We start from the raw sequence: 13,786 nt of genomic DNA on the forward strand, positions 1-13,786 counted from the left end.
TTTCTTGTTTTTATTTCAGATTTCCAGCATCTGCGGTATTTTGCTTTTATTGCATATGTTTTAGTTCTGATTGGAGATTCGAACCCTGCGGGTCAACTTGGCAGTGCATCCCCTACATATAACAGTGCATTGCGCAGATCTACGAAAGAGTGTCCATCCAAAAGTCTTGCAGCTTGTCATGGTGTGTGATAAATCTGTTTTATAAAGGATATTTTGAACCCTTGCATGCTGACTTTATGTTTACTGTTTTTACATATTTAACTCTCTATATCTTACTACATTTTACTGATTGTCTATTATTCTACCTGTAATAAATTGACTTGTTTTAGCCTTTCTATACTGGTGGTGCCTTTTGATGCAGTCAGGAGAATGTGGTGGAAATCCCAGGTGATCTTTGATGCATTGTATACCATAATTAGAAACAAACAGCTTGCATTTATATCGTGCCTTTCACATTCACCAGATGTGTCAAAATACTTCATAGCCATGAAACTATTTTTGAAGCTAAGTGCTGTTCTTTCCTGGAAAAACCCAGCAGCCAATTAGTGCAAAACAAGATCCCACAAACAGCAATGAGACAGAAGACCAGTTAATCTGTTTGGGGAAATTGGCTCAGGGATGTATGTAGGCCAGGCTATTCCTTATTGAACTTTTACATCTGCCTGAACAGACAAGAAGGGCGTCATTTAATGTTTCATTTGAAAGATAGTGGCGTTGAAATTTGTCTTGGAGAGGGAGTAGCACAAGTGGGGCATTATGACATTGCCTATCTGATATTGAGTTCCACAATGGAGTACACAACTAGTAGCCAGCACTCTACTGCACAAGCATCTCAACAATGCTGTATTTCCACTGCACTGGAGCACCAACTGAGATTATGGGTTGAATTTTATAAGCCCCCCGAATTGGGGGTCATGGCGGGGGGACCCAGAAAATACTTCTGTGGGAGGCCCGCCAAGATCCGCAATGCTGGGTAGGTCCTGCCCCATTTTAGCGGCGGTGGCAGGACCTTGGTGCGGCTCCCCTGCCATTCGGTGGCGGCACCCCAATTAACATATGTAAAGCGCTACTTACCTTGCCTGATTATGCATACTGCCACCTCTCGCTCCACAGTTCCGCATTTTCCGCTGAATGGGCGACTGTCATGTGCCGTCGCATTCACAACTGAGAAAAGCCAATGGGACAGCAGAAGTAGGAGTCATCGGACACAGTGCAGGTAAGTCTGGATAGACGGGTCTCAACTCTGCATTCTTGAAGGGAGGTGGGAGGGGGATGGTATTATTGGGGGCACAGATCTGCAGTCATGAAGGGAGGTGGGCGGGGGGATGGTATTACTGGGGCACAGCTCTGCAGGCATGAAGGGAGATACTGCGTACACTCCCTCTGTAAATGGTGGCCGCTCCGAGCCATTGTTTGTGTAAGTGAAGGAGTAATGCCACTCAAGTCACCCTGTGTGTGGGGAGGGTGCCAGAAACGGTAGGTGTGTAAAGGTTATCTGGCTGGTGGGCCAATCGATGCAGCTGTTACAATCTGAATGTGGTCATGCTGTGCCACTCTTAGTGGGAGTTAAGACAGGCAATGCCATGCCATGCCACATTGTTGATGCATGAAAGCACCGGATGTACCAGTCAACATCAATGGCTGTCCTGTTAGGATCCTTTGAAGAAATGAAGGAACCAAGTTTAGTTGTCACTTGAAGATGGGGATGGTTCACCCTATATTCATTGCTGTGCTTCTTGTGAAGATCCCTATGTGCTGCAGGCAAAACCAACAGGCAGTTGCAGCACACATCGAGATCCCTGATCGTGAGCAGCAGCACCCAAGGAGAGCTCGCCACTACAGATCACTGCGCATCTACAGGTCCCGCATGACATACCTGCAGATGTCAGAGTGCCAGTGTCAGAGGCGACTACAGATGTCGAGAGAGGCGGTGACACATCTCAATGGTGCTCTGCTCAATGATGACTTGCAGCCCATGGGCTTCGGTGGACATCCTATGCCTGTTGACCCTCAAAGTGGCAGCGGCTCTTAACTTTTATGCCTCTGCATCATTTCAGGGGCCCACCGATCTTTGTGGGGTCACACAGTCAGTAGTGCACTGCTATATCAGGGAGGTCACCGATGCCCTGTACCGGAGGGCTGGTGACTATGTCCACTTCATGACGGACCCTGAGAGCTAGGCCCAGTAAACCGTAAGGGCTTCCACTTGCTCAACATACAGTTAGTATGTGATCACCGTAACTGCTTTATGCAAATCTGTGCCGCTTTCCAGGCAGCTGCCATAATGCCCTCATCCTGTGCCAGTCCCAGCTGGTGCTGCTGTAAACTGAACTGGCTCAGATGGAGGGGTGGCTTCTTGAAGACAAGGGCTACCCCTTGCAGACATGGTTCCTGACACCAGTGAGACACCCCACCACTGCTGCAGAGGAGAGATACAATGCCAGCCACGGAGCTACAGGAGCCACCATTGAGCAGGCGATCAGCACGTTGAAAATGCGCTTCCGCTACCTGCATAGATCGGGTGGTGCTCTGCAATACGAGCTGGAAAGGGTAGTACATATAGTTGCTGCTTGCTGTGCTCTGCACAACTACACTCTCAATAGAGGGGAGGCATGAGGAGAGCATGTGCAGGACACCCCCTCGGACGATGAGGATGCTGAGGACTTACAGCAGGAAAGGCGTATGGGTAGACAGAGAGCACCCAGGCACCGCATGCAAGGCGAGCAGCGAGCAAGAGATGCATGGCAATGCCTCATTGATCAAAGGTTCTCCACACCATAGGAAATATCATGGGCTCTGCAAGCCACATAGCACTCTCGTCCACCTGTTATGCAGCAGTCGGCATCTGCAACATCTTTGCGTCCACCATTACTGGCAGCAGCAAACTGAACCATTGTCCATGTCACTGCATCCATGGAGATACACATGAGTGATACTGTCATGGCAATGATGTTATTCCATACATTGGCAGTTCTGAAAGGCCAATGATGTAATGGGAAGATACACGATCGGTACATGTTGACACACTTCAGTCACACAGTAAAAGCAACGCACTTGTTAGTGAAGAAGATTTAGTGATTGAACTTTTTATAGTGTTGTGTCACCCGTGCAGACCCATTTGTGTCATGGTGGTTTTTGCAAATGCTTGCGGGTGCTCCTTTGCGGTGCCAATTCTGTGCTAGCAGCTTGACTGGAGGAAGGCTGCTCATCAGATTGCCTTAGTGAGGAAATCTGTGCTGTTGTCCTGGTTTTGCATCTCTGACAGACACAGATATATATGTTCACGTACACTTTGCTTTCGCACCAGTTGATCATAATTACTGATGATATATTTCAGGTTTGCAATGCAACTAGAAGAGAAACATAATTTCCTGGTTCTTTAAGAAATAGTTTCAGTTCCAGTTACATGTCTTTTTACACAACAGTTAGCTACGAAATGAATACAGATTCCAAATGCATATTGGTCTGCGGCTTTTCACATTCAGGAAATTAAAAGCCCATAGCATGTAGATATTATTAAATAATGCTTTTATTTCTGAGAGTGTATTTGCCTTTTATGATACAACTCAGTCTCACTTTCTGGCATGTGCAAAAGTAAGATTATTCACCCAGGTACAGCACGCCTACAAGAACAAATGTTACACTTGAGTGGAAGAAGAGAATCTCAACTGCACAGGACACTGGGACAAAGCAGAGTATGTACATAACAGAAAAGCAGAAAGTGCTGGAAATACTCAGCAGGTCTGGCAGCATCTGTGGAAAGAGAAGCAGATTTTACTTTCAGGTCTGTAACTTTCACAGACCTGAAAGTTAACTCTGCTTCTCATTCCACAGATGTTGTCAGACCTGCTGAGTATTTCCAGCACTTTCTGCTTTTCTGCCTGATTGCCAGCGTCCACAGTATTTCTGTGCTGAGCTAAGTATTTGGCCGCTGTCAGGAAGCAGGTGTTGGGGAGTTTTAAATAGGGCCCCAGCACCTGCTCCTCAGCTGAGGCAATGCCGATCACAGTGCCGGATGTCCCGCCCCCTGCCACATAATTTGGGGGGGGGGTGGGGTGGCGACACGTCGCCATAATGCTAAGAGCCATGATAATGAGCCGCCGTGTTGACTACCGCGGCGACTCTGCGACAGGTAGCCGATCTTCAAAGCACGTCGCCGTGATCAGTGGCGCACTTGTAAAATTCAGTTTGTAAAATTCCCAGAGTGGTTTTTAAACACACAACCTCCTGATTCAGAAACAAGAGTGCAACCACTGAGCCAAGCTGATAGTTAAGCAGTAAGACAGTAACACCTGTAATGGGAGAAAGGAAGACAATGAGATCATTGTTAATTGGAGGCTTGCAATCCCACTCATGGCATGTACGAGGAAGTAAGTTTTAGACTCAGCACAAAAATGATGGGAGGAAGACCAAAACATAAATCCAGTAAGATCTGGGTGGATATAAACATTCCCATTAAAAACAGTTTTTAAGATTACCAGCATTTTGAAAGTTAGATTGTTACTTAGAAGCCTTGTAAGTGCCGAGCTGTAGTTTTGAAAGTCATATTATAATTGGCTACATCATTAGTTACCAATTACTGTCTATATTGATATATTGCTAATTTGCTTCTACACTATTACAAGGCCATTAAGGAGATTCTCCATGCAGCCTTTAGGAATTAGTGGAGCTGTAGGCGGCACAGTGGCGCAGTGGTTAGCACCGCAGCCTCACAGCTTCAGTGACCCGGGTTCAATTCTGGGTACTGCCTGTGTGGAGTTTGCAAGTTCTCCCTGTGTCTGCGTGGGTTTTCTCCGGGTGCTCCGGTTTCCTCCCACAAGCCAAAAGACTTGCAGGTTGGTAGGTAAATTGGCCATTATAAATTGCCCCTAGTATAGGTAGGTGGTAGGGAAGTATAGGGACAGGTGGGGATGTGGTAGGAATATGGGATTAGTGTAGGATTAGTATAAATGGGTGGTTGATGGTCGGCACAGACTCGGTGGGCCGAAGGGCCTGTTTCAGTGCTGTATCTCTAAACTAAACTGTAGGACTGATTGATACAAAGAAAGGAATGCCTGGACTAATGGATTTACAATTAGTGCAGATCCAAGAAAAATCCGTCAGTCCTTTGCCATTACATTTACTGAGTGGTAGGAATAGCCCACTGTAAGTAAGTCACAAAGTATAGAAACATCTAGCTCCTCAAATCAGCTACAGATTTTATATTGGAAATCTCTTAATATGTACTTTATGATAAAATAAATGTCTAATTCTTACATTAATATAGAGATTGTGTTGAAGGATTACTGCTGGAATATTTAAACATCTGTATCTATTTGACAATCATTTGTAAAAGATTAGATTAGTTCTAGAATTACAATCTTTGTTATTTTGTCTCTTTGAAAAGTCAGATAAAAGAATTCCTGTTGTAAATATATCAAAGTATGATATCTTAGGGCTCAGTGGGTAGGACTCTTGCCTCATAAAGTTATAGCTTCATGCTCCACACCAGGGATTTGAGCACATAATCTGGGTTGATCCTTCATTGGCTATAAAGCACTTTGGGATGTTCAGGGTGTGATGAAAGTGTTTCCATTTTAAAATATTTTTTGAGGAGTCATGTTTTAGAATTGTGGAAATGGATCCATTTGGAACACTAAAGTGATTCCATAGATGCTGGACTTTGTTTCTTTCAAAAAAAGGTCACTGGAAGGACTTGAGCTTTTTGTTTAAAAACAACCCTTACTGTATGTCACATGTCTTAAGCTAAATAAACAGCAGGAGCCTTGGTGACTCGGGGGACTTGTTTACAGAGAAGTGGCATGTCAAAATTTATGGTGATCAAGAGTTGGTTTTGTTTTGGATTGTTTTGAGTGAGTTGGGGGTCAGCCTGCTAAGAGAGAAGCCACCAGCTCATCCTTTTCTCACTTTTCTGAGAAACCCTGAGAATCCAGAGTGATAGCTGAAACGCCTGATGCCGCATTTCTCCTGGAAAGCTTTCCAGACTAATTCTCAACGTCGCCTGAAGAGAACTGCTCCAAAAAGATCCCAGTGACATCCATCTACATGTATTTGGGACGCCAGAATAAACAGACAACTGATATCATTCCATATCTTTGGGCGGCGCAGTAGTTAGCACTGCAGCCTCATAGCTCCAGTGACCCAGTTTCAGTTCTAGGTACTGTCTGTGCGGAGTTTGCAAGTTCTCCCTGTGACCGTGTGGGTTTCTGCCGGGTGCTCCGGTTTCCTCCCACAGCCAAAGACTTGCAGGTTGGTAGGTAAATTGGCTGTTCTAAATTGCCCCTAGTGGTGGTAGGAGAATGGTGGGAATGTGGTAGGGAATATGGGATTAATGTAGGATTAGTATAAATGGGTGGTTGTTGGTCAGCACAGACTTGGTGGGCTAAAAGGCCTGTTTCAGTGCTGTATCTCTAAATAAATAAATCTTCTCCTTTCCTTTCAAGAATTAACAAGTATTTAGCCAAAGTATTTTTTTTGTCTTTTTTTGTAAAGAGATCTCTGCAGAGAAAACCTCTATTTTTTCTTTAACTGTTGTGTGTGTGTGCGTGTGTGTTGGGCTAAATTAGAAGGGAACTTTCATATTTCAATCTGTGTGTTAATGATTTGCATCTTACTGAATAAATCCTGTTTTATAATAAATTAATAATTTTGTTGTTTATTAAAGAAACCTGATTGGAGAATTTTATTCTGAAATAAAAATAGGGTATATAATTGGTTGTATCGGTAACTGGGTAAACATTTAAATATATGTTGTGACACATGGAGAAATGGAACTTGAGAAAGACAATGCACTCTTCCCACCTCGGTTGTAACAAGGGGTCAGAATGATAGTGTATAAATACAAATCTTTCTCCTGGTCAAGCAATGCCTTGATTTTAAAATTCTCATCCTTGTTTTCAAACCTCTCCATGGCCTCACCCCTCCCTATCTCTGTAATCTTCTCCAGCCCCACTTAGATATTTTCTCTTATAATTCTGGCCTCTTGTGCATCCCCAGTTTTAATTGCTCCACTATTGGTGGTTGTCCCTTCAGTTGCCTAGACACCAAGCTCTGGAATTCCCTCCCTACATCTCTTGACCTCTCTACCTCGCTTTCCTCCTTTAAGACACTCCTCAAAACCTACCTCGTTGAGCAAGCCTTCAGTCATCTGACCTAATATCTCTTTATGCAGCTTGGTGCTATATTTTGTTATATAATGTTCCTGTGAAACATTTTAGAACATTTTATTATGGTAAAGGTGCTATATAAATATAAGTTGTTGTTGTTATACAACTGTTATATTATTCGCTCATTCGTTCCATTCTTATCCATCCTGTCATTGCAAGACAATCACCCTCAATGGCTTATCTTGCTGCTCCTGCACTGATACCTCTGTTGACCCCTCCCAAGCTTGGCCATGCTCCTATTTCTCATCTGCATGCTGCCCCTCAGCAACATCATCCAAAAACACCCCAGGTTTCACATGTACACTACCTCACTGGCCTCTCTCAACCCTTCCACTGTCTCTGATTTGTCGTGCTGCTTGCCCAACATCCAGTATTGGATGATCAGAAATTTCCTCTGATTAAAAATTAGGAAGAGTGAAGCCACTGTCTTTAATACCTGCCAAAAATTCTGTTGCCTACCCACCAACTCCATCCCTTTCTCTGGCTACTGTCTGAGACTGAACCAGACCATTTGCAATGTTGGCGTTGTCTTTGACCCTGAGCTGAGCTTCCAAATACAAATCCTCTCCATCACCAAGACTGTCTGATTTCCACCTCCTACTGTCACTCGTCTCTCCTGCTACCTTGGTTCAACTGTTGCTGAAACCCTCCAGATTCGAGTATTCCAATGCTCTCCTGACCGGCTTCGCACCTTGAACCTTCCATAAATTTCAGCTCATCCAAAACTCGGCTGCCTGTATCCTAATGTGCACCAAGTCCTGTTCACCAATCATCCCTGTGCTTGCTGACCTACATTGGCTCCTGGACCAGCAACGCCGCAATATTAAAATCATACTTGTTTTCAAATCCCTCCATGGCCTTGCCCCTCAGTATCTCTGTAACCTCCTCCAGCCCTACAATGCTCTATGAGCTCTTTGCTCTTCCAATTCCGGTCTCTTGCACATCTTGCATTTTAATCACTCTTCAATTGATGGTCGTGTCTCCAACTGCTGGGCCCTAAGTTCTGGAATTTGCTCCCTACACCTCTCTGCTTTTCTACCTCTTTTTTCTCCATAAGACACTTCTTCAAACCTACCTCTTTCACCAAGCTTTTGGTCATCTGTCCTAATATCTCCTTATTTGGCTCAGTCTCTATTTTTCTTTGAGAACGCTTCTTGGGATGTTTTTCTGTTAAGTGTGATGTAAAATTGGAGGTTGTCACAGTTGTTGTTGTAAAAACTGGGCTCCTCAGCATGTCAGCAGCCAGAACACCTGCCCTGTTTCCATTTCCAACAGCTAAATGCCAACTCTGTTTATGTAGTTGACGGGTGCACCAGTGCCTCTAGAAGTGCCCATGGGACCCACCTCCTTTGGCATCCAGGCCCTGAGAGGGTTGCTTGTTTACTTCACCTTGCTGCTTCTGAGGGCAGCCCCAAGATGTAAACAGGCTATAGAATTCCACATCTCAAACAGTGAGAACTGCACCAGAAACATAACCAGCAAAGAGTGACTCCACATGAGCACAGGGTGATCTCTATACTATTGATGGTAAGAAAGAAGGAAAGATTGGTATTTATATGGCACTCTTCATGCCCTCAGGACATCCCAAACTGTTTTACAGTCAATGAAATACTTTTTGAAGTGTATTTACTGCGTAATGTGGGAAACGCAGCAGCCAATTTGCGCAATCAGCAATGAGATCAGGACCAGATAATTTATTTTTACTGGTGTTAGTTGATGGAAAAATATTGCCCAGGACACCTGGGAGAACTCGATGTTGTTCTTCACAATAGCACCATGGGATCTTTTATATCCACTTGAGAGCAGATGGGGTCTTGGTTTAATGTCTCATCCAAAGGATGGCACCTTTGACAGTGCAGCACCCACTCAGTATTGCTCTAAACTGGATTCTGTGCTCAAGTGGGGCTTAAACCCACAACCTCTTTAATCAGAGGTGGCTGTGTTACCACTGAGCCACAGCTGGTACTGTAATGGAACTGATTATCCTTTCACATTATAGAATCAGCTTTGTAGCATGGTACATTGATGAATGTATCGGTGCCGTTTGCTGCTCCTACCCTGAACTGGAAAACTTTATCAACTTTGCTTCAAATTTCCATTCTTCTCTCACCTTTACATGGTCCATCTCTGATACTTCCCTTCCCTTCCTCGACTTCTCTGTCTCCATCTTTGGGGATAGGTTGTCTACTAATATTTATTACAAGCCCACCGACTCCCACAGCTACCTCGACTACACTTTTTCACACCCTGCCTCCTGGAAAGACTCCATTCTATTCTCCCAGTTTCTCAGTCTGCGGCACATCTGCTCTGATGATGCAACCTTCCATGGCAATGCTTCTGATATGTCTTCCTTTTTCCTCAATCGAGGATTCCCCCCACTGTAGTTGACAGGGCCATTTCCTGCACCTCTACCCTCACCCCTTCCCCTCCCTTCCAGAACCGCAACAAGTTTCCCCTTGTCTTCACTTTCCACCCCACCAGCCTCCACATCCAAAGGATCATCCTCCGCCATTACCGCCAAGTCCAGCGTGATGCCACCACCAAACACATCTTCCCCTCCCCTCCCCTGTCAGCATTCCGAAGGGATCATTCCCTCCATGACACCCTGGTCCACTCCTCCATTACCCCCAACATCTCGTCCCCTTCCCACAGCAGTTTCCCAGGCAATTGCAGTAATACCTGCACTTTTACCTCCTCTCTCCTCACTCATTTAGTACACTGTATTTGCTGCTCACAATGTGGTCTCCTCTACATTGGGGAGACCAAATGCAGACTGGGTGACCACTTTGCGGAACAACTCCGCTCAGTCCGAAAGCATGACCTCGAGCTTCCGGTTGCTGGCCATTTCAACACTCTGCCCTGCTCTCATGCTCACATCTCTGTCCTGGGATTGCTGCAGTGTTCCAGTGAACATGAATGCAAGCTTGAGGAACAGCATCTCATTTACCAATTAGGCACACTACAGCCTGCTGGACTGAACACAGAGTTCAATAATTTCAAAGCATGATGGCCACCCCCAGCCCCAGCTTTTTATATTCAGTTATTTTTTTCTTTTTTTATTTTATTTTAGTTTGTTTCATCATTAATTTTTCTTACCAAATGCCTGCCCACTGTTTTTTCATGTTTGTGCTTTGGGCCAGGGCTGTTCATTTTTCTGTCCATTAACACCCTCTCTGCACTAACGCTTTGTCTTTCAACACACCATTAACATACCATTTGCTACATGATCTTCTGGTCAGTTATTCTCTGTGACCCTGTCCTATCAACGCCTTCACTTTTATTATCTCTTGCCCCACACCCACTTTATTTACTTAAAACCTATTACATTTCTAACCTTTGCCAGTTCTGATGAAGGGTCACTGACCTGAAACATTATCTCTGCTTCTCTCTCCACAGATGCTGCCAGACCTGTTGAGGGTTTTCCAGCATTTCTTGTTTTTATTTCAGATTTCCAGCATCTGCAGTATTTTGCTTTTATTTGTAGCACAGAGAACCATTTCAAGCCGACACTGCTGGAGCAGGATGGAACATGCTGACAATCTTTATTGGCCAAAAGCAAAGTAACGGTTAAAATGTTCACTGACACAAGAGGACACAAAGCCTTGCTTGCCAGCACTGAACATCAGGCAATAGTGGGCTGCACTCCCCTTAAAATTAGTGAAATGAAAATCAAGGAAAACACAAGGCACACAGTCGAAGGGCACCAACAATTTCACAATTCACACTCCTGGTGGAAATACTCCAGTGATTCATTCAAACATTTCCTCAAGGGCAGAGACACACTCTCAATGAAACTCATTGGGAGAAATGGGAAGAAAATCAGACAAAGCCGGGATACACTGGCTCCCAGCCCTGGCAGAATTCCTGACAGGACCTGCTGTTGATGGACCCTCCAACGCCCCTAATATGGCCCCTGATTTTGGAGTGGTTGGGGCCAAGGGGAGCGATAAGCTGTGCTGGGAATTTCCATAGCCCGGGCCTCCCTTCGGTCCACTAACCTGGATGTTGGAATGACCCAGGTGTCAAGTTGGAAGTGGGGCTCACCTGTGTCTTCATAGCTTGGAAGACTCCCTCAATGCTGCAGTTAAATGCAGGGGGAGCCTGGGCTTTTGGGGGAGAGCCTGTCTCCAAGCGAACATCTGACATGGCACCAATGGATGACCAAACTGTGCTATGACTGGCAAAGGGGTTAGGGTTAGGGTCACTGAATTTTAATAATGACCTCCACTGTGACCCTGAATACCTTGGCGAGGCCAGCGATGCCCATTCTGCCATACTTAGACTGGCAGAGCTGGGCTACGTGTCTGCCACCCTGTTAATGTTTGAAGATCTGCAGAGTCTGCACAGTATGACCAGCATGATAGCATCTAGAGCCCAAACCTTTCACAAATATCCAGTTCAATTTATTGTTTCAAATGAACTGGACTATGATATGAAGACTTGGCAGCTGTACCACTTTAGCCCCCCAAGAGTTTAATAGAAATAAGACTTCAAGCATGATATTTCTGGGCAAATTTGTTCTGAATTTGCCTCATTTGATGCACCACACTGCAGTTATCATAACTGAACATGTGCATTCTAACTAAACACAGCATTGCTATCATGTCACAGTGTTAAAAGAAGGTATTCTTTCCCAAGCTCACCTCTCTCCTCTATTTGTGTCCTGTTGGGTATAATTGATGGGTTGACATTCTCAAGTTTATAAGTAGAGTGTTTTCTCACCCTTCCTTAGTTGTTCTCATCTGCCAAGTCCCAGTCATTATTGCCTCACCCTACTCCTAACCGCTTTAATTTAAAAATAGGTCATTTTGATATTTTCCACCAGTAATATGACATTGCTTCTGGAAAGATTAAATGACGATGCTTTGTGTATATGTCATTTTCCCCACATTTTGGGGAGTTTGTTGAATTCTAGGAATGACAAAAATATTGTACTGGACAAGGCTCAAAAATGTCTTTGAAACTTATGTTTTTACAGCACAATGAGGTGTATAAACCACACAATGTCTTCAAATGACACTTTGCTTTATGTTTCTGTGGCTCATATTCAAGTTTGCAAACAATGAAAATTCAGGTGGTGCTTTAGAGGGAAATGGGACAGTGAGAGGAGATGGCCCTTGGAGGGTAAGGAAGACTTCAATTGTAGCAACTTTTACATTACTGGGAAGGGTGGAGTGCAGGGATAAAATGTTCTTACTTTCCATATTTCTGTTGTTTCAGTGAAGTTTGACTTGGGAGAGATGTCCTTTCTGCAAATTCCTTCCCTTTTACATTTAAATGCTCCATTTCCTTCTGGCCTAATTTTAGACACATGTTGTGATTTACTCCCCAGTGTGAACGTGACATTCAGAACCTGGCTCCTTGTACTTTTTTGACTGTTCATGAAAGTGACTTTGTCAATTATCCACCTCAGGTTTATTTTCTGTTCACCTTGACACTCATTTAAAAAAAAAATGTATGTCTTGTGTTTTCAATTTTCCTCTCCTCCTCTCCTGAAGGTGCTGACTGTTATTGCTATCACAGAGACATGGCTGAGGGAGGGGCAGGACTGGCAGCTCAATATTCCAGGGTATAGAATCTTCAGACATGACAGGGGAGGGGGTAAAAGAGGAGACAGCATTGCACTGTTGATCAAGGAGTCAATTACTGTAGTAAGGAGGGATGATATCTTAGAAGGTTCCTCAAATTAGGCCATATGGGTAGAACTTAAAAAGAAAAGGGGGGCAATCACTTGGCTGGGAGAGGTGGTGGAAGCAGGTACAATAGCGACATTCAAGAGGCATCTTGACAAATACATGAATAGGATGGGAATAGAGGGATACAGACCCGGGAAGTGCAGAAGGTTTTAGTTTAGACAGGCATCATGATCGGTGCAGGCTTGGAGGGCCGAATGGCCTGTTCCTGTGCTGTACTGTTCTTCATTCTTTCTTTATTCTTTGGGAGTGTACTACAGGCCTCCAAACAGTCAGGGAGAGATACAGAAGCAGATAAGTAGGCAAATCTTAGAGAGGTGTAAAAATAATACGGTAATAATAGTAGGGGATTTCAGCTTCCCCATTATCAACTGGGATAGTCTTAGTGCAAAAGGCTTGAAGGGGGCGGAATTCTTAAAGTGCATACAGGAGAGCTTTTTGAGCCAGCACGTAGCAAGTCCTACAAGAGAAGGGGCGGTACTGGACCTAATCTTAGGGAATGAAGCTGGACAAGTGGTAGATGTGTCAGTGGGGGAGCAGTTCAGGGATAGTGACCATAACTCTGTAAGATTTAAAACAAAAACAAGAAATGCTGGATTCACTCAGCAGGTCTGGCAGCATCTGTGGAAAGAGAAGCAGAGTTAACATTTCGGGTCAGTGACCCTTCTTCGGAACTGACAAATATTAGAAAAGTCACAGATTATAAACAAGTGAGGTGGGGGTTGGGCAAGAGATAGCAAAGGAGAAGGTGCAGATTGGACCAGGCCACATAGCTGACCAAAAGGTCACGGAGCAAAGGCAAACAATATGTTAATGGTGTGTTGAAAGACAAAGCATTAGTACAGATTAGGTGTGAATATACTGAATATTGAACATCAGCAAGTGCAAACCTGAAGAAAAACAACCTGAAAAAAACACAAGAATCTG

This window comes from Heterodontus francisci, chromosome 38 (assembly GCF_036365525.1).
Source record: "Heterodontus francisci isolate sHetFra1 chromosome 38, sHetFra1.hap1, whole genome shotgun sequence".
NCBI classification, from domain to species: Eukaryota; Metazoa; Chordata; class Chondrichthyes; order Heterodontiformes; family Heterodontidae; genus Heterodontus; species Heterodontus francisci.